This window comes from Oxyura jamaicensis, chromosome 2 (assembly GCF_011077185.1).
Source record: "Oxyura jamaicensis isolate SHBP4307 breed ruddy duck chromosome 2, BPBGC_Ojam_1.0, whole genome shotgun sequence".
Classification (NCBI taxonomy): domain Eukaryota; kingdom Metazoa; phylum Chordata; class Aves; order Anseriformes; family Anatidae; genus Oxyura; species Oxyura jamaicensis.
The window spans coordinates 115,043,753-115,064,931 of NC_048894.1; the positions used below are offsets into that span (position 1 = coordinate 115,043,753).

At 41.9% G+C, this 21,179-nt stretch overlaps 1 protein-coding gene and 1 long non-coding RNA gene across 5 annotated transcripts in view; one reads left to right on the forward strand and one right to left on the reverse strand.

Annotated features, from left to right (window-relative positions):
• Positions 1 to 21,179, forward strand: part of SPIDR (scaffold protein involved in DNA repair) — a 199,909-nt gene that overhangs the window by 82,608 nt on the left and 96,122 nt on the right. The gene's annotated exons all lie outside the window — the stretch shown is intronic.
• LOC118162941 lies at positions 9,506 to 15,835 on the reverse strand. The gene is made up of 3 exons (XR_004748725.1): positions 15,726 to 15,835; positions 10,781 to 10,831; positions 9,506 to 9,751 (listed from the first exon to the last, which is right to left on the reverse strand). It is a non-coding gene; the product is annotated as an uncharacterized LOC118162941 (long non-coding RNA).

A 21,179-nucleotide genomic window follows, 5' to 3' on the forward strand; every position in this document is an offset into this window, starting at 1 on the left:
TTATCAATTTTGACAGAGTAGTCCTTAGGATTTTACTCAGTTTTCTATTTTTAAAAATAAATTTGGTTTTCTTAATTTTTTTATATCCCCTCATGTGAAGGGTGGAAGTTGTATCTGTAGAGCTGCACAAACATATCCTATTTTATGTACGTGGAACTAAGGAGATTAAGCCATTAGTATGATTTGTGTTTATCTACCATCTAGAAAATCAAAATACTGCCAATTCTTAGTAATCAAATCAATGCACAATTATGTTTCTTCATAGGCAGGTATATTCTGAAATGATGTAATTGTAAAAAAAAATAGACTTATGAAGCTGTGATTCCAAGATAACAGTTCATTTGTGCCATTTTTGTGATTTGTCACAATCACTGGAAGCAACGTATGTGGTGTTTCATTTGTGGGCTATGCCTAATAAACATAGGAACAGGATCTGTCCTTCTACAATGAGATAGAATTGTTTATTTTTATCACTGTGCTGTAGGAGTATTATATGGATGTCATACATCAAATATTAATACCCTCAAAAGCACAGATGAAAGAACTGTTCTCCATGAAAGGGGTTTTCCGTGGCGAAGAGAATGGAGACATGTTCAGAGAAGTTGGGAGGCTCAAGGTAGTAGTTTCAGAGATTCGTAGACTATTAAAACTGGATTTTTAAACACAACTGTCTATCTCTGGCTTAATAGCTGATGGTATCTTGACATGCTGGAAGAGGGGGACTTTCCACTGTATTGTACCAATGTTGTGCTGGGATTGTTGATATGTTTGTTTGCTTTCAGCCAAATCAGAGGAGTCAGAAGCAAGGGACATGTTTGTGAAGCAGCAGCTTGGTTTTTAAATCAAGGTTTAAATGCATTGTTATCAGCAGGAAAATCTCCGGCAGAGGTAAAATTTGTACCTTTGTCAAGATGGATGTCTGAATTGTGTGCTCCGAGTCAGTTGTTAGGCTCCCGGGCCCACAAGGGCTATGAAGGCAGCCTGCAGACACCTGGCTGAAGGCAGCGTTGCGTGGTGTCCCTGGGAAGTCACCCTGTGCTCCAGAGGGAGCCTCCACCAGAACCGCTTTCAAGGTGGGCCACTTCAGCTGTAAGAGTAAAGGAGGTGTAGAAAAGAGGCAGTGAAAGTAAATGGCTTATGCTAGGGGGTTGGTTTTCTACATTTTTGTTAAATACTAGGTGTCGTCCAACATTTGTCCTACTGAAATGGTCATCGTGTCCACTTAATGGGAAAAATCTTAAGTATCTCACTGACACTTACATGCTGGGGAATTAGAATACATTTGAGATCATGTTTTTTATGAACAGAAGAGGAAAGTGATGTTTTTAAACATCCATTCCTCAGAGTCAGTGGTGCCATTTTAGTTTGAATCCTTAAGTTATTGGGGAAAAAATATTCAGGGAGAATAAAAATGTCCTATCTTAATAATCAGAAAATATTCTCGTCTTCAAAATGTAATAATGTGTACCATTTTTTTAAATGAAAGGTTTGTACTTGAAACTTTCCAGCTTGTATAAGTGAGGAAATTCCAAGCATTTTGTAGTGACAGATACTGTTAGTGGGTAGTTGTCCACTGACGTCAAAAACGGAGGATGGCGAACAGCTTTGTTCATGTCAACGAAAAATGTAGAGTCTTGGATAAACTCTGCGTTAGCAACAGAGCTATCAATGATATATGAGCAGCTTCACATGAGTTCCCATGTGCATTCAATCCAATGCTAAATTCCAGATCTTGTTTAATGAGCAACTGATGGAGCCAAGACCTGGCACTGCACAAAATTCTGCAGTCTGCTTTATCCAGTCATGAAGGAAAAACAAACTAAATAAGTTCAGATGAACGAGTTCAGAGTTACTGCAGGGTTATTAAAAAGTTGTGATTTGTATTCCTCTGCTAATGTTTATGACTAACACATTTGGGACGTGTAAAACAATACTTAATTTGTAAAAAGATTGTGTGCCAAAATTCCTGCAGTAGTTTAACCACTAAAGAGCAAGTTTTGCCTGTGAATGGGTTTGTTTAAATGTTTGAGATTATCAGTAATCAGCTAATCTTTTTTAAAAAATTACATTGTGAAAAATGACGTTTTGTTGTTGAACTGCTGTCCAGCACGGCTGTGTTCACTTTGGGGAAGACGATGTATCTCCATAGCTTCACTGTGGAGAAACAGTTCTAGGACTAAGTGATGTTGTCTTCAGCAGGTGTGCTTTGCTACTGTAATGGTTGCTGTGTAGTTAGACTTCTGTGTGCAGTTCTGTATGCAGCTGTGTCGGGCTTTGAACATGCTGGATATTTTATATCATACTAAATATGCTTGTGCCTTGTGTAATTCTGCATGGATAATGAAATGCATGAGGTCCGAGGTTCCTAAATTGTCATGTATGGTGATTCCCTTCAACACGAAGGTGTGCTTTCTCAGACTCCTCCTCTCAGATGTCATACTTAACTGTAGGTGGGTAAAAGTTAATGACGATATTCCTAAGAAAAATAATACTTTTAAAAATATTTTTTAAAATGAAATATTGCTTTCAAAAACTTCAAACAACTGGAAGTTGCTACCCAAAATGCAGTATTTAAAACATTCTTCCATATCGAGGGGCAGGGGAATTGCTGTTAGATCTACCAGCTAGACTGCTTTCCATCCAGTAAAAGCTCATTGAAAAAATGCCCGTGTTTTTTATGCATTTTTGGCAGCAACAACTTGCTTTGGTATATGGAGCAGCTCAGCTGTGAAACATTCAGTGCAGTCTTTTGTGTGTTTGAAGCTTCTCTTTCTACTAGTCTTCTGATTCAACAGTAACCGTGCAGCTTGCAATATGTTACTCCTCCCTGAGTGGTAGGCTGTTTTGACAGCTTCCTGAGATGCCTTGAAAAAGTATTCCTCTTGTTACTGTCTCAGCACAGTTCTCTGGCAGACCAAGCGTCTCCCAGCAGAAGGATCAGAGGTAATAGCCATGACACTAAAAGTGGTGTACAGCCATTAATTTTACCTTTGAGGGATTCACTGCGTGTTTTGAAAGCCAAATCCTGATGGGGCTTTAAAAAAAGGAAAAAAAAATTACCAATATGTGGGACGTTTTTCTTTTTTCTGCTTTAACCTCTTGGAGACTCCTGAATACCTGTTGTGTTTCTTCCTTTGATAAAAAAGGTTAATAAGCCAGTGAATGTTTCCATGAATGGTTCCTTATCTCCCCCTTTCTTAAGTTTTGGCTTTTAGTTTTTTTTTGTTGTTGTTTTGTTTTGTTTTTCTTTTTTCTCTCTCTTTTTAAATAAATGGCATGTTTGTGTTGTAGAACAGATTATGGCAATTGGCTTTATATAGTCTTCCTTGTCTATAGTCATTTTCCATGGTCTTTGGCAAATACCTTGTAATTGTGAACTGAGGCTGTAAAGAAATAACCCCCTTTGCCATCTCTGAAGTGTTGTTGGGATTTCATTGAGCTTGTTTTAATTTGTCTTCCCAGGATGGCACAGCATGTCTGTCCTGTATGTTTCCCTGAAACAAATCACTTTTTAGAGCTGAGATTCACTGTTGAGAAACTGGAGCAATGCAATTATATGAGACTTGTGCACGCATCCATGTCTTAGCAATTACCACTTGTCTTCTGGTTCTCTTAGCTTGTCATAAATATTAATTTAATAGGGCTGGTACTATTCTATGTGATGTGAATGTAGAGATTGAGGAAGGGATGAATTTTATTGAGACACGCTGTTACTGAAACTTACGGGAGCTATAAAAGAGCCCAGATCTACAGTATATCATAGTCTTGAAACTGTTTGGGAAAAAAAAATAGAGAACAGGATACTTCTTTATTATCTTTCCAAACACTTCTTTCTGTTTCTTGCACACACACACACACACACACACACACACACACACACACAAAATAGGCTGCCCAGTATTTTCGTATTTTCTTCATCTTTTTTTGTAGCCTGCTTTGGCTGACACTCATGGCTTGCAGTTTGCGAAGCTGCTCGTGGAGGTGATTGTTTAATTTTGCTGGGAGATATTTGAGTACAGGAGTTCACCTTCTTACCTTGCTGCATAGCAGGGAGCCATTTGCTAGCTATACTCAGAACCAAACCCATTTTAAAAACACACATCTATCAACATACCATATTATCAACATGTAGAACAGTCCACCTAAGCCTTGAGAATTGCCTTTGGTTGCTGGTCACTTCAGATACAGCTGTAATTTCCTGATTTTTGAGAACCTCCACTCAGGAATGGAATCCCTTAGGGTTTACTAGTTACTCTGAATTGCCCTTAGCACAAGTTCAGGTTAGAGGAAAAACAAGGGGGAAAATATTTCCACAACATAAATATAGATAACATATTTTAGAAGGAACATTTTTTTTTCTTTTAGATCAGACAACGTACAAAAGTATTCTCTACCTGTGTCTTCCAGTTATAAATTGGTCAGGATCCTTACCAACATGTGACTATGAATCTTGATCATAGGTAAAAACCATACACATTCAAGATTGCCTTCATGGAAGAGGTCTGAGATTTGGAAATGTGTGTAGCTCTCACCTGAAAAGCCCCCTTGTGTCTTTTTTAGATTAAACTCTGAACACCCATTTTCTATATTAATATGGGTATTGCCTTTTTAAAGCTTTTTTGAAAAGTGATTTCCTATCCCAAAGCATCAGCTGTGGTGATGTACTTTGGGTACGTCCAAGTAGAGCCATTTTCCCTCCAGAATGTGGACTAAGTTTATTAGTTATGTATTAAATGCATTATTAGGGCTTTTGTTTATTTAACTGATGTCGGAATTAACTATACACATGAAGCAGCTCATTTGGAGGAAAATATCCCTTGCAAACAATCAGGAAAAAATAGCCTTACTATATACCCTCTTCAGATCTTTTAACTTACATTAAAAAAAAAAAAAAAAAAAAAAAAGCATCTATTGACATGCCTAAATCCTACCTTACAAAAGCACGTAAGCTGGAATCGCAGACTCACAGAACAACTGGGGCTGAAAGGGACCCCTGGAGGTCGCCTACTCCAACCCCCTGCTCAGGCAGGGCCACCCAGAGCAGGGTGCCCAGGCCCATGTCCAGGTGGCTTTTGAAGATCTCCAAGGAGGGAGATCCACAGCCTCTCTGGGCAACCAGTGCCATGCTCTGTCATCTGCACATAAAGCAGTGATGCCTGGTGTTCAGAGGGAGCCTCCTGTGTGCCAGTTTGTGCCCACAGCCTCTTGTCCTGGCACTGGGCACCAGTGAACAGTGCCTGGCTCTGTCCTCTTGGCACCCTGGCAAAGACAAGGTATTTTTTGCAAAAAACAAAACTCATCTGGCTTATTATTCCTCTGGACTGAAACTGGGTGTGATCATAATCAAATGTTTTAGGGCTATAAGCCTGGAATGAGAGATCTTTGGTCTGTGTGGGCATGGAGAGATGTGGTACTGCCCTCCCTCTAACTTCTGCTTTGGCTTTCTTTAGTTTCCAAAGCTATTTCAGAAGTGGCATGAGCAGTCACATTGGTGATGCATTCAATGCTATGTTTATTTTACTACTTGGTAAAGAATGCTTTCCCTTTATTGTATTTCCCTTCTGTGTGCTCAGTTAATTGTCCCGCAATTGTACCAGAGCAGTTGTTCTTGGTACTGTGCTGTAGACTGAATCAATTAAATCGTTTGCTTTGAGAAGAAAACCAAATAATGTATTGTATGTTAGGGTTGTTAAGCACTATGGTTTACGGCATGGTCTCGCAATGGTACTGGAGACTGAGCTGAACAGGCGTTTAGTTCTGGTGCAGGTCAGGGCTGAAGGGTGGCAACGTTTCAGATAGTGTGAAAATTACATAAAGACATACTTCTCTCTGAGAAAACCCTGCCCACAGAAATGATTTTATGAAGTTCAGTGGTGGGGTAAACACTTTTTTAAAATAGCATTTCTGTGATAATTTCCAAATCCAGTGAAAGACTGAGCTTGCTCCTTGATTACAGATGCCTCTGCAACGTCCTTCGCCACCTGGAGGTGCTCAGCATGCTGAGGTGTGGTGGGTGCCTGGGGGGCCCCTCATGCTGAGGTGTGGTGGGTGCCTCAGGGCCCCTCATAGCGTGGTGGGTGTCTCAGGGCTCCTCATGCCATGGTGTGGTGCGTCCCTCGGGACCCCTCATAACACAGTGGGTGCCTCAGGGCCCCTCAGGCCGTGGTGGGTGCTTCAGGGCCCCTCATAGCACAGGGGGTGCCCCGGGGCTCGTCACGGCGTGCCCGTGTTCTTCCCGCTCAGGGCTCAAGGTGGCAATGTTGTCAGCGCAAGGCCAGGTAAAGCCACCCAGCCGGCGCTCGGTTGACTCATCCCTTGAATATCGCTTTTTAGCGTTTATTTGTCCAGAACTTTTTCTACGACCAAAGCTGCGCGTCCGTGAAGCCCTAGTGTGCAGAAGAGAGATTTGTTGAGGTTTGCGTGCCGTTGTTTTTGCACTGCTTTTAATAACCGGGTGCATTTTCTGTTTAGAAGGTAGTGATGAGCAGTCACCACACTGCTTACACTATTTTCTCCCCCATCCTCAGTATAACGCTGAAGAAGGCTGGGTGCTGTTGAGTGTGCCACCTACATTCTTCAAGACTTTTTCCTGCTTGTTGTCCTTGACCTTGGGATCAGCCCTTGATCAGGGAGCAGAAGCTCCTCAATTCAGCTTCCATTTGTGCAAAACACTTGTAAACGTTTCAAAAATGCAGTGTAATTTTGTCCTCCCCCTCCCCCAGAGATGTTTACAAAGTCCAGCCTTGAAGCAAGCTTGCCAGAGGAGAAACTGAGAACTTTCCTGCATGCCATGGGTTTTGTTCACAGCTACCTCCTGGCTAGGGCATGCTTTTAACCTGCTGAAAGTCTAGCAGACCCATTCCTGGAGTTGTTTTTCTTTCTAACTATTTCAAATTATCCTTTCCAAGACTTTTGTTTCTCATGATTATTAAAATTTTATTCTAAGACTAATTCTCCATCCTCAGGGGAACGTACACAGGCTTTTGGTTTGTTATTCCATGCTATTCCCTTCGACTCTTATATCTCAGTTCTGCTGTGGTAAACCCATCCTTGATTTTAAATTATCAGGGAGCCTTCAGACGTATTTAATTTCTGGGCTAACCTCTGGGCTAACCTCTCATTCTGTGCTCCTTACCAAGGCTCTCTGACAAGATACAAGATTTCATCCACTTAGGAGGTCAAATAGAGCAAATAATAATAATAATAAAAAAGATGCACATTATGGTAAGCAGAGAGCAAGTGGGATGACATTAACTTTTAATTGCCAGCCTCCCTAGTTGCATTTCTTTACAACACACATGAATTTTTTGTTGGGTTTCTTATCTAGTTGCTTACTGCTTTTCACAAGGGGGGATGGCAGAGTGCATGTGCCTAACCCTGTATGATTTCTAGGAGTCTAAATAATGAATCTGTAGTTTTGTCATTCCCCCTCCTTTTCCTGATTGGTATATTTCTTGGGGAAATATACTACTGGGGAAATATACTTGGGTAAATATACTACTTATGGCATTTAAATGTATACTGAAGGCTTCTGGCACTGTTTCAGTACCTCTTAAAAATTGATTGCTTGATAGCAAAATCTCTTCGTGTGTGGACACTTTGCCTACCACCAGTCTTCTTCACTCTGTTGTGCAAATGGTCCAGCAGTTGTCCATGCAACGATGGGTAATGGTTCTTTAGTATTACAAAAGGGTGAAGATAGACTTTCAGAAACCAAATGGGTTTGGGGGGCAGTTTGTCTGGCAGAAAGTACTATATTCTGTCTCTCCAACTCAAATGATGAGCAAGTGAAAACTTTTTGTCTGAGAAATCTGTTTTACTGAGCTGTGTAGGAGGCTTTTCCTTTTAAAAATTCCAACTGGAAGACCAACCTCCAACCCCAAACAGGGAACGACTTAAGATACAGTGGGATATTACCACAGTATTAACATTTTGTAATTATTTCTTTTTGTAATAATTGCAGTATCGGTCATCTTACTGCTTTAAGAATAGAGTAAATATGAAGAAATATTTTATCTTGGGATATCCATTGGGCTGTTCTTTAAACAGTAAGTAAAATGTTCTGTGAGATCTCATACTGTTGTGATAATTACAATATGGCCATCCAAGCAGCAAAGCTAAGCAAATCAAGACAAAACTTCTTCGTAAAATTTTCACATTGAAGGAAGTAGATGCTACATGCAAGTATAAAACATGGAAACAAACACATTCAGAATTTTTGTTTTCTCCTTCCAAACCAGAGCCCTCATGGCTATTAGGAGCCTGAAACAGTAAACAGCTTAGTAACTACATAATTATATCAATAAACCTAACATCAAAATAAGTCCCAAAATTTATGTACAGATGGTTCCATTTTACATTATAAAGGAAGTTTTCTGAAGTCCATTTGCCTAAAACAAAGTTTTTAATAGAACAGCTTAATGATTTGACCTCAGATCTGTGTATCCTTTTTTGAATGTAAATATGAATACCAAGGTAATTAACTCAGTAATTTACCAAGTCAGACTGAGTTGAAATTATGTAGGTAGATATTGCTTTAAGCGTAGTTGGCATGCTGTCTCCTGTGCTCTGATGGAATCTCGTTCAAGTGTGTGTCGGCCCTGCTCTTGCTTTCTTAGCGCTGGGGATAGTTCACCCTCAGGAAGTTTGGTTTAGATAAGCATCTGATTTTTTTGGGTACTGAAATCTGGAATGCTGCAGTGAAATCTGATGAGAACAGGCTCTCAGGATTGAGTCAGCAATACAGTTGGATCGGCTTGGATCAAAACAGCTTGGATCGGTTGTTCAGCAATTCCACTGCCAGTTCCAGCCAGAAACAGAACACAGAGACGCAGGAAAAGAAAAACTAGAGGAAAGAAGAGGGAGTGTACTTCAAAAAAAGTATGGGCAAACTTCAAAAAAGAGTTTGTGGAGGCTGTACACAAAGGTGAGGAACTGTGAAGGAATTGCCATGTTCTCCTAGTACCAGCCTTCCAAACCTCAACACGAGTTTCGGTTCTCAGGGGGCTCTGCTCTTAACCTTAGGCAAACAGGACAGTGCATTGTTAGCAGTTGGCATCTGGGCTGTTTCACGTACCAGATGTAAGAGCAAACCTATGAAATTAAGGGCTTTTTTCTCCTGCTTCTGATTCTTTCCAGTTAAAAGTACTCTGAGTGTTGCAGGCACTCTGTTTTCAATCAAAATTTTCATCTTGGAAAAAAAGCAGTTATTGACTCGAAGAGCTGATAGTATAAGCAAGAAATATATGGAAAAGTAACTAGGAGAAGGGAGTTGGCATTTTTCTCACTTTTTCTGAGCGTTACTAGATTTTCTGATCTCTTTTCTCTGCATTCATTGGTTTCTAAACATTCCTGTAAGTTCCAGAAGAGAAACATACTGCTCCCTCCTGAAGTCAAGTAAGCTGCTGTGGTTTTGCCAATTAACAACCAGTATCTATTACTACTCTTACAGTACCCTGTTACTCTTGGTGGAAAATAAAAATGTGAAAGTATCTTCAGTCTTCTGAGTTTTAATTTATGCTTTGTTGTCCACTTCTTCTGTCACTAGTAGATGGAGTTCAAACTACTTACCAGGTTTTGCTGAGAAAAAGCTGACCGTGACTGATGGCAAGGGCTGTTTGGTACAAGGTTTGTGAGTCACTCGTTCTCGGAGTGGCCTCCTGAAACATACCTGAAGCTTAATCCAGTGTAACGTACAGAGGAGGAAGTTCTCACTGATTTCATTCATGCTTTTGGCATCCCAAAGCTATTGCTGGTGATAAAAGAATAATAGAGTGAATAAACAGCCAAAGCACAGAAGAAGAGAATGAATTTAAGCTTCAGGGAAGCTCAGAACACACCCGAGCTCTGATCCTCTTGTATACCTTGTACATACCTAATTCTCATCCACACTTTAATACTATAGATTAAATGTTTGAACATTTTAAAATGTTCGTTTTTCAGAAAATCTTAAGTCTGCTTTTCAGAAGTGTTCTATTAATGATTTGCATATATTTACATTTTGATAAGGTGAAGTTTATTTTTAAAAAATCGCTTCTGGAAAATAAAAAAGGGAGAGAATTTTTAAATCCCTGTTATATGGATTAAAAAAAAAAAAGTTTCTCTGCATAGACTATAAAATAAATAAGAGAACAGAGAAGAAAAAATGTCTGGAACCAAGAAATCTATAGTATTCCTCAGTGGTTGCAAGCCACCTTAGTTTGTGCTCAATTTTAGAAGGTATTGAGGACATATTTAACTTTCTTTGCCTTTTAGCTCTGAAAATCAACCTGTTCTACTGATCCCTAAATAATTTCCACTACTTTTTATTTTATTTGGCTAGTAGAGTATTTTCCTTGTATTTCCTCCTGCTTCAGTTTTTTTTTTTTCAGTAATAGAAACTTCTTGCACTTGCGTTTTCTCTCATCTTGTTGCAAAACATTAAAAAAAAAATCCTACTAGTTATGTATACCGATGGCTGTCTGTTGCCATCAGTGAACTTGAGTTATATTTTTATGTGTTTATGTGTAGCAGCACACGTTGGCTGCTTTTTTTCAGTAGCTACTGGATGCAATTGGCTGCATAAAGCTGACTAGTGTTTTTCCAGGTCTGTTTTAAGTTTTATACATTTAAATGAGCGAGTCTTCCTGTTGTCGTATTTTCCAACAATACCAATTATTTCACATGATACACCACTTGAATATTTGTGACCTCTGGAGAACAGGAGGGAAAAAGTGGTTTTGGGTTTTCTAGCTGCTCAGATGTGGCCAGCTGTTGTAACCAACACTTGTGGGTTTCTTACCAGGAAAGCAATGTGTTTACCTCCTTTGCAGTTCTTCAGAGAGCAGGTTTCCTTAAAAAAAAGTCATAGATAGCTTGAGGTTGGTCAGTGGGTAGACATTTATTTGACCTTTTAGTATCAAGACCTTACATTTGGAGAAGACAGAATCACAGACTTGTTTAGGTTGGAAGAGACCTCCAAGATCACCGAGTCCAACCTCTGACCTAACACTAACAAGTCCTCCACTAAACCATATCCCTAAGCTCTACATCTAAACGTCTTTTAAAGACCTCCAGGGATGGTGACTCAACCACTTCCCTGGGCAGCCCATTCCAATGTCTAACAACCCTTTCAGTAAAGAAATTCTTCCTAATATCCAACCTAAACCTTCCCTGGCGCAACTTTAGCCCATTCCCCCTCGTCCTGTCACCAGGCACATGGGAGAATAGACCAACTGCCACCTTGCTACAGGCTACAGCCTCCTTTCAGGTACCTGTAGAGTGCGAGAAGATCACCCTGAGCCTCCTCTTCTCCAGGCTAAACAGCCCCAGCTTCCTCAGCCGCTCCTCGTAAGACTTGTTCTCCAGACCCCTCACCAGCTTCGTTGCCCTTCTCCAGACAACAACAACAAAAACAACGTTATGTATTTCTTAAATTGCCACAAATGGAGTGAGAAGGTGGGGAGCTGGGACTGACAGACCACCTGCAGGTTTTCGGGACATCTGAATCTTGATGCATAGCACAGTGGCTAATCAGATAGAATAACCCTAACAGCACATAGCTTAGTAATTATGATTAATGTTGAAAACGATGCAGCTGTCTTGCTTAGTGTTTCCAGAACTTTATTTTTTCATTGTGGTCAGTCATCATTGGGTAATTTATATCACTTTATCCCAAATATTTACACAAGAAGTGTCTGTGAACACTTTAATACCGCCAGTCACACTTCCTACCTGTTCAGGATGAGTTTTGGCTTCTTTTGGGCTCCTTTTGTATTTCCTGCAAAAATGATTTAACTAAAATCCACGTGTTAGGGTTTTGTTATTTTTGGAGTGATGAAATGATATATTGTAAACTTTTTGTTGTACAATTAGAAATGTATGAAATAGAAAAGTATTTCTTGAAGAATCCCCTCATCGCATCCTCTGGAAATTATTTTTTTCTCATATTTTTTTCGTATTCCCTCACCTACCTTCCCACTCAATTGGAGTGGTGGAATTAGGGAACTCTCTTTTGGCTTCCTAGATTAGGAGCCAGCTATTGTTTCTTTTACTCCTTGTTCTTTTTGTTACAGTAATTTATTAAAATACACAAAGATTTTTTTTTCCAGGCAGGACATTGTATGGAATTTAAATAAATTGTCCCAGAAATAGTAGACTAACTGGACTAAATGTATTGAAAGGAGTTAACTTCCTGGCAGAAATTTAATGGAGAATCTCTCATCTATAATTTTAGCTAACATTTTAAGAGTAGCATAAAATAATGTCATTTGTTGTTCTGATAGATACTACTTTGGATATAATGTGCATGGAACTTAAGGAAATGCAGAGCTGAAATTCCACCTCATCTATTTTCTGGTTGTGCATTAGAAGGAGGACGTGGTATGAAGGTAGAAAAAAAATTTGATTGAATTCCAAAATCACGTTTTACGAGGAGAGCAGTTCACCACCTATGAAGGTATTGCTATCATCTCATGATCTCTGTAATTTCTTAACAGCAGGGAAAAAAAAAAAAAAACAGCCCAGCGACAACGCGTGACTGGTTCCCTTGGCATGCTTCTGCAGAGTGCCTTGAAGGAAGGCGAAGTGCAAGGAAAGCATCGTAAAAGCTGGCGTCTAAGCCGATTTAAGCCCACCAGGGATGGGCAGTGTGTCTGAAGCAGACACTCCTATTTAGGGCAGGCAGAAGGGATGCATGGAGTGGCCGCAGCACGGCTTGAGCCCACGTAAGGGCTTCTGGCTGAGTCACCCGCGCCCCTTGCTAGGTTTGTGTAAGCTCTGTCTCTTGTGGGGAAAGCAGTAAACACCAGAAACGATACGCAGTCTCCTAAAAGCAGCCAACCCCCCAAAAACCTCAAGCATGCTGCCGTGCTGAAATGGGTGGAGAAAAAGGGAGGGGAAGAAAAAAGCAAAAAAAAAAAAAAGGCCAGTTCGAAGGTCCGAAGGCTTCGTGCCTGCCCTCCCTTCCCGAGCGGCTCGCTCTGCCGCCTGCCTTGAGCGGTGAGGAGGTTTTCGTGCGACGGAGGGAGGGAGAGAGGGAGAGCAGGCAGCAGCTGCTCCCAGGTCCCAGCGGCCGCGGGGCCTGGACTTTCCAGGCTGTGCTGGTGGCGAGGCGGGGAGCGCTGCCCTGACGTCAGGCGCTGCTCCTGGGAATGTTTTGCATTCCTCTTCCTGGCAGTGGTCAGGTGGCTTCCAGCAAGAAGGAAGGAACAGCCGCTTCCAAAAAAGAAAAAAAAAAAAAAGGAGGGGGGGGAGAGAGAGAGAGAACGCGAGGAGGAAAAGAACACTTTATAATAAAAGTATTGTGGGGGAGGCACTTTTATTAAAAGCCAGCTTGGAAATTAGAACCAGATGTTCTGCATTCGAAAGCTGCACAAATGTTAAACGCGTCTATTAATGACTGTGATGGCTGAGGTATTTGGCTATCTGCCTTGCTTTAATCTCTTTGCTCTGTATTTAAAAACAGTTGAGAAAAACAGATTTTTGTACCCGACTTTAGGCAGCTTCCTTTCTACAAATGTTTAAAAGCAGAAAAAGGCACGGCTCTTCTGGGAGAGGAAGCCGAACAGATAATAAAGCAAGAAACAAGCAGGGAAATGGTCACTGTTTGTCTTGTTCTTTTCTTAGTCTTACCATATGTTTTGTGCTGAAAATTAACATTCATTACAGCATTAACTTCAGTGTGCTTCTTGATTTGTGGTTGTTGGATAATACATATGATGAGCTGGAGAGGTCAGAACGTGTAATTACTCTTGTTCGCAAAGTACTTCCTATTCCCTTAACTCTCTCCTTAATGTCCCTGTCAAAGTGTGTGTTTAAAGCAAAACAGTAGCAGATCCTCGTTCTGACATGGGTAATGTAGGAACTGAACTCATCACAGGTGGTAGTTGTGAAATAACCGCTTCGTAGCTAAGGAGAGACCTGAGCACAAGGTACATTCAGCTGTCGAGAGCAGTGCCTCCACCTTGCTGCTCGTAGGCATTGCTGAGAGAGACACTGAGAGCTGCTGGTACTGATGATGATGTACCCTGTACAAGCGGATTTGGCTGTATCCCAGAAAGCACAAAGCTCCATTTTACGTGGGGTTCCAAGTTTTCTGTGTAGAGCGAGGACTGCTGGGGGGAGGCAGCTGAGGTGCCATCTCCTTCCTGCTTGCAGACATGGCAATGCCCTGAGTCCACAGCAGCTTCATAGTCATGAGAAGGGGATTATTATTTTTTTGAAGAATTCAGATTTCCACAGGCATGAACAGACCCTGCCCCGTGGTGGATTTAGCAGGGCTGCCCCTGTCCTGGCTGGGTTCTGGCTAGCAGCGCCCGTTATGTCTGCAGTGCCACCATGGAGCCCCGTCAGCCTTCTTGTCCAGTGTGGCTTTTTCGTCTGGTCCCTCCTCATCCATCATCGCTGGGAAGCTTAATTTACCTTCTAATTAGCTGAGCTGATTGTGCGGGGAATACGTTCCCTGGGGAGCGGTGCGGGAAGCTGGGAGGAAGGGGAGCGTTTGGCGGCCTCAGCGCAAATTTTGGCAGGCCGTGCCCGGAGCTCAGGTGAGGCCCGCGAACGCCTGCGCGTTTCCTGGTACGGGCTGACATGGAGAGGCCGCTTCCTGCTACAGGGCGGGTGCTTTGCTGAGGAATTTCCAGCAATGTTGAGAAGTGCTGACTCACAGTATGCAGGCGAGGGCTCCAGCTGAGCCTGGGCTGAGGGGAGGGCTGCGAGCTCTTGGCTGAAGCCAGCAAAAAATGTTGCTGTAACTTACTGTTTTATTTTTAGCCGGGGGAGGGGGGGAGAGGCTGCGTTGCTTAGGGTGAAATGCTTGCTCGTGGTTTCAAAACGACAGACACTTTGATTTTTTTTTTCTTTCCTATTTTTAGAATTTGGAAAACAGGTTGTTTTGCTAAAATACAGACGCTTCTCTGTTTCCCCAGTAAATGGGTTGTTGTAAAGGAGCCTTGCGGAGCTCATGCAAGAAGCCTTTTACCACCACCGTGGTTCAAAATATCCTTCAGAGTAGGAGATAACGCAGTATTAGGGGCGGAAACTCATTGGCACCCACTTGCATGTATTTCTCACTTGCTAAGGTGGCTCCAATTGTTGAAATTGAAACCTAGCAGGTATTTGATCGCCTCTATTACAGGATCACCATGAAAGCTTGGTACTTTGGTTCTGTCCTCGGGCTTTCAGCAGTCACTTCACAAGTATTTTCCCAAGCGTTTTCCTTCTTTCTGAACAGAAAACACTGTATACTGTTTTCTGCTGGTGTTGGCCAGGAACTAGAGAGAAGGAGGAGTCATTTCGAGTTATACCTGCTCAAAATTTAATTTGTCATTAAATTGTAGGGACGAAGTTCTGTCTCTTTGTTTACATCCAGTACTTTTGTTTTTCTAACGTGTTTTCGTGCGCGCTCATTGTTTGAGCGTTGAACAAGCACCGAGTATTTTAGGCTGATCTCTGTAGGCGCTGTCCCACAGCGTGTCATAAATGGGACACAAGTTTGTAAGAGAACTCTGACACTTGCTTCTAATGTTTAAAATTTGATGTCAGCTATTCGTCATTCACAGCTCTGTCCATCTGCGTAAATAATAGCTCAGAGCCCTTTTTTTACATTTTATTAGTGAATTATGTAACCGTGAATCATCTGCAGACTTCTAACCACAACACAAATAATTTTTGAACCTGTAGTATAAACCAGATTTTGCACGTACCAAAAAAAAAAAAAAAATCAAAACAAAAAGAAACCTCCGGACCTTTTATAGCAACCCTGCAGCAGCTGGCTTGAGAATAAGTGACGTGCAGTTTCCCTGGGGAATCCCTCTTGTAGGTGAATAATGTTCAGCTGCCCTCTTCGGTTTTTGGCCTGGGACCGAGTGATGGTACCCGTCCAGCAGGATTCTCATCCGACAACAACAAAGAGAAAGGATATTTCTCCGCTGGGTTACACATCTAAAACCATTCTGTTGGAGGGTCCAGGAATGCTGGTGTGGCTAGATGAAGAGGAGACGAGTCATGGATGCATCAGGAGGGCCCAGGAAGGCAGGGCAGCATTAGAGGAGCCAGCAGTGATGTTGGTCTCGATTGTGTGGAACCTTAGCCCTTTCCCATGACATGCAGTGAGCTCGTTTGTTAGCTCACCACTGTGTGAAGTCCCAGTCTTATTCATTTTAATGGAAATACAGTTCTTGTATGTGAACCACTGCTGATTTTTGTGGACAGAAATCATTGTAGGCTGCACACATATCACAAAATTTCTCAATCATATCCACTTTCACTAATGACTCTAACCTTGCCAGCTACCCATCTCCAAGAGAAGGCTGTTCTAACCATATCTGCCAGTTCCCTCGAAGATTTTATAGCAGCTGCATAATCCCTTTTAGGAGTTGCATAAGCATCTTTTCTTCGGTTGTGTCCTGGCACTTGCCACTATACTTGGAAAAATAATATAGGTCTTACATTATTTCTAGCCACCTGTCAGTAAAATTCAGGCCGAGAGCCATGAACTAACAGCCTTGCTCGTGTCCCCTTTAGATTGATGTGTCATCTGACCTGGGTGGACATGCCTCAACTGGATTGCCTGACTCCAGATAACCCCTTCTACAATATGCTGCTGCTTGGCCCTTTTCTGGTTTGGACGAGGCACAGAACATTCCTTTTCGCAAAGATAGTGTCCCCAAACTTCTTGAAAATAAATAAATAAATAAGAATACACGAATGTCGTCCAGCTTTCCAGGAAAAGCGTTGGTACGACGCGTATCAATTTAGTAAGAACATCTACTCGTTTTACGGTCAGCTTTTTGTAATTGAATCTGCCCCAGTAGAATCCAGGAGTTCTTTCTAGTAATATCATACTTCACAGGCTGGTTCCTGTCTTTACTGCAGACATGCCCTGCAAAGAGTGTTGTGCTTGTGGCAGCAAACGCTTGTGACTTCTGAGATACGTTGGTCTTCTCTTGCTGCCTGTTCTTGTGTAGCTTTCTGATCTCTCTACTGCTTGGTATGTTTTTTTCTGCTAGTTGCACTGCGGTCTTGGTAGCTGTGCAAAATCTCAGTGATTTGTGTCGATGCTTCAATTGTCGTGTTATTTTCTGTTACTGTGCCACTGTCTTAAACAGATCCCATTTGCTGTTGATCTTGAGGAATTTCTTACACCCTCCTCATACCTTCACTTAGGGTCATCTTGACACGCTATTCCTTTGTGATTATAGTGAGTAACCAAAAAGAACAAGCAACCCATGTTGTGGGTACATGTCGAGTAGTTACCATCATCATCACGTATGCAATAGGAAGAGACAATTAATGATAATGCCCTGTTTCTCCGTAGTAGCTTCTGTTGGTGTTCAGAACAACTCGGCTCAAGAACTGCACTGCATATTTCTTTGTTCTTTCTTGGGTAGGGCAAAAGGGTGAGGCAGAGGATTGCACATTTATTTCTATATAAAGACAAGATTATGGTGGTAAAAAATAAGACGCTTTAAAGATGAATAGTCAGAATTTGTGTATCCTAAGCAGTGTAATTAAGCCAGTCCAATTGTTTTAATAAACAATAGCAGAAGCCTTTGTGAGAAATGTTAAGGAGCAAACACAGTGAATATATGAATAGTTTCAAAGAGATCGAGGAAAAAAGATGGAACAGACAGTTCAGGAACAAATAGCTTACCATTATTTTGTGAGCGTGTCCAGCTCTGAAGGCCCCATTTCAAATTGTCTTGTCAATTCTCCTGTTTTTAAGTCTTCTCTCTGCATTTTAGTCTTTTTCCTGTGCTGTTTTCTTTTCATTACCATCATGATTCTGTGGTGTAATTAGAGATAGCAGCTGGATCACAAACCATCATTTGAAGCTTAAACTACATCAAGGTTTGCCTCTTCCAAGGTAGCAATGAGTCAAATGTGATATTGGTCTCCTTTGGCATTCCCATACATATATCAGGGCCTCAGTGAGCAGTAGGCTAAAAAATGAGTACATCTGCATTTGTCAAGATCTGTGCCTGCATGGCTGGTTGTAGGCCTGGTAAAGGGCTTCATTGTTGGCACGTTCACATGTAGAGCCTTGTGGAGTATGTAGCTTCAGTGCATGCCAAAGTCTGATCATCCATCTGCCTAGCACTGCTGGAAACCTGAACATGATAGCTTGCTGATCCCTCTCCTGTGCTGCTGATTCCAGAGCCCATTTCAAAATGTCTGTGCTGATGTACAGCTGGGAAAGTTTGCCTGTCTTGCTGTGTTCCTGGCCTTCCACAGTCTTATGTTCTCCTGAACTAACGAAGCTATCAAAGGAAGCAGATGCAGTCATGTGTATATAAGACAAAACTTGCCAGTTCTGACACACATCTGCCTGTACTGGCAGGTGTATGATGCTGTAGGAGAGGCTTTGTGGAGCAGAATTGGTGTGGGAGATTTGGTCCTGCTATACATGTTATGGGGTTTTACTCCAGCCTGGCTGTAGACTGGTCCTGGTGGACCAAATGCCTTTTAGCAGCTGGAACACAACTTCAGGTTTAGTTTCATCCAAAAGGAATCCAGCTTGTGAGCTCAGAATCCACAATCCAAACCAAAACATGGGGAAGATTGAGAGACTCACTTCAAGAGCACAGCACTGATGTGGACAGAAGGACTGGTGTGGACACACCCGTGGGTGACCAGACATCAGACCAATCCATCTTCTTCAGTTTGGCTTGTTCTGAGGATTCCTATTGTCATACATATACACAGATGCACAGTCATAAACAGATAACCCAGACACTAAGCTGCTCTTCTGACACTTAGAATTAAAAAAGTGGATGTTCAGTTTTCTCATACCTGGGAGTTGCTGAGTCTGATGATGGTAACTGTGTAGTCATCACTGCAGCTGATAAAGTTCACGACGTTATCCTATTTTATCCTTTTTCCTTCTGGAGCACCTAAGACCACGCTGAAATGCTGACATTGTTCCACTGTATCTGGTGTGTATTAACTTGAAAGAGGTAAGTTTTCATTCCCACGGCTATCCTAGGAATTGCTGACAATTTGTGCTGTACCATATGCAAACAGATACTTGGAATGATAAGTGGGGAAACCAGTCCTAAATACTATTAACTTTAAAAAGGAGCAAGTTCAAAGCCTACTGCAATATGGACACCTAGGAGGGACTTGTGTTTGTTACCTGTGGAAAGTGAGATGGTGGTCCTTTTCTTCCTCAGTGCAAATCAGGAATTTCTGGTTCTTTCAGCCTTAATTTTGGTGAAGTGATAGGACAGAGGTATCATCTAGATAGGGTAAAGCACGCACACCACAGTAATCACAGCCTCTTGATCTCCCCAGCAGCTAGCTTCGCTGCCGAGGTTTCCTCCCAGCAGAAGCAGGCAGGCTGCTAGGGGCTTCACCTTGCTCCTGTGCAGGGCCAGTTTTGGGCCAAGAAGTGTGTGTGGGACAGGGCAACGGGGCGTCAGACCCCGCCGGGTTTGGGCATCTCATAGCACGCTGTCAGAGCTTACTCTTCCGAGTGGCAGAAGTGCAAGTAACAAGTTGTTACAAGCATTTATTTTCGGCAAACGAAAAACCGAGCTGTCAATATGTATGTGAATGTGCAATTGCCTGGAGACAGCGTTGCAGTAAGCTTAGGTAATAAAAGCTGGGCTGAGATAACAATTGATGTACCATGCAGAATGGGTGATTGCCTTACAGATTTTTCCTTTTCCTGTTTTCCTCTTTCTGTAGAGAATACATATTGCACTGAAGTCAGAGATATGGAAAGCCTTGGCAACTACTACTGTGCCAGAGAGTTGCTCTGCTCAGGAGGGGTGCAGTGCCCACGGAAGACGTCAAATATAGCAATTAATGTTCTTCCTTCGTGTGATGGATACTGTCTGTATTTAGAAACATCTGAGCTTGCGCTCAAATACAAGTCACGTAGCATTTTTATTGGTACAGTGAAGAGCCTCAGTGTTTTTGCTTGTGATACTTGAGGCTTTGCTCCCAGACATAGTTTAGAAATGCGTGACATTCCTCTTACGTTTCGAAGCGAAAAGTGAGCCAGGGTGAGCAGGAAGGACATTCCATAGCTCAGTGAATCTTTTAGCAGTTTTTCATTGTGTCATATTTGTTTTCAGAGAAGCGACTTTAAACTGGGGCAATACGAGCAACAAAAGTTTTTGCCTCACATAAACAATGTGATCAGAATCTGCTCGTCTATAAGGAATGCTCGTTGAGTCAGTTGCTGTTAGGATATACAGTTTTTCTCTTGACAGCCTTCCCTCGGACTGTTCAAAATGTAGTATCATCAAAATAAACAATATTTTAGTTTTTCTTCCTTCTTAGCTTCCCCTGTATCCCTAACAGTGAAACACTAATAACCTCGTTTAAAATGATCTGGCCTTGTATCCAAGTCTCTAATAGCTGGGATGTGGCTCCAGAAATTCTGCTATGTAACAAATCACTTCCTATATCCTTAGCCATATTTTATATCTTTTTTTTTTTTTTTAATCTCCCTTTGTTTCAGAATGTAAACAGCAGCAAACATTATGTTGGTTATTTCTCTTCCTGTCCTCAGTCTCATTTTTCCTTCCTCCTGTTTTGAGGAAAAGTGCTAAAACACGAATTTATTGTTTTCAAAGCAGGGACTGCTGATTTCTGTGAGGAAAACTGACACTTTTGTCTTAAATGTATTCACTTTTTTTTCTGGTTTTGTTTTTAACCCACATGGAAATAATCACTCTCTGAATCGATAATGTGTTTTCTGTAACCTCTGAACTGGTAAGGAAGAGTTTGAGGCCTGGAACAAAGATTTGGGGCAATAACCTCAAATTTCTGAATATAGTAATGCTAAAAATGGACATTTCCAAGGTCTTGGAAACACATATGTAGAAATGTTATCAGATGCTGCCAGCACAATCCTGAGGTCAAGAAAAGAGTTGTCAGCCAGCCCAGATACCTAACTGGCAGCACAGGGTCAGAGCTTTCTCTTTAGGCAAAGCTAACTTGAGGTCCACGCGTGTAACCTTAACTCCGCTGGAGCCCTCTGGGGTCACCTTCGCAGCCTGGATGGGGACAGAGGAGGATCATGTGCCTTGACCTCGTATGCCACGACTGTGTCATGGTAGGCCGTGTTGTACAGCGGGATGTGCGCCAGGCACCTGATCAAAATATCATCCCCTTCCCTGCTGCCTCTCCACCCTACACATGCTTGTGTGCCTTGTAATATAAGGAAGGAGTATGGTCAAAGACTACTA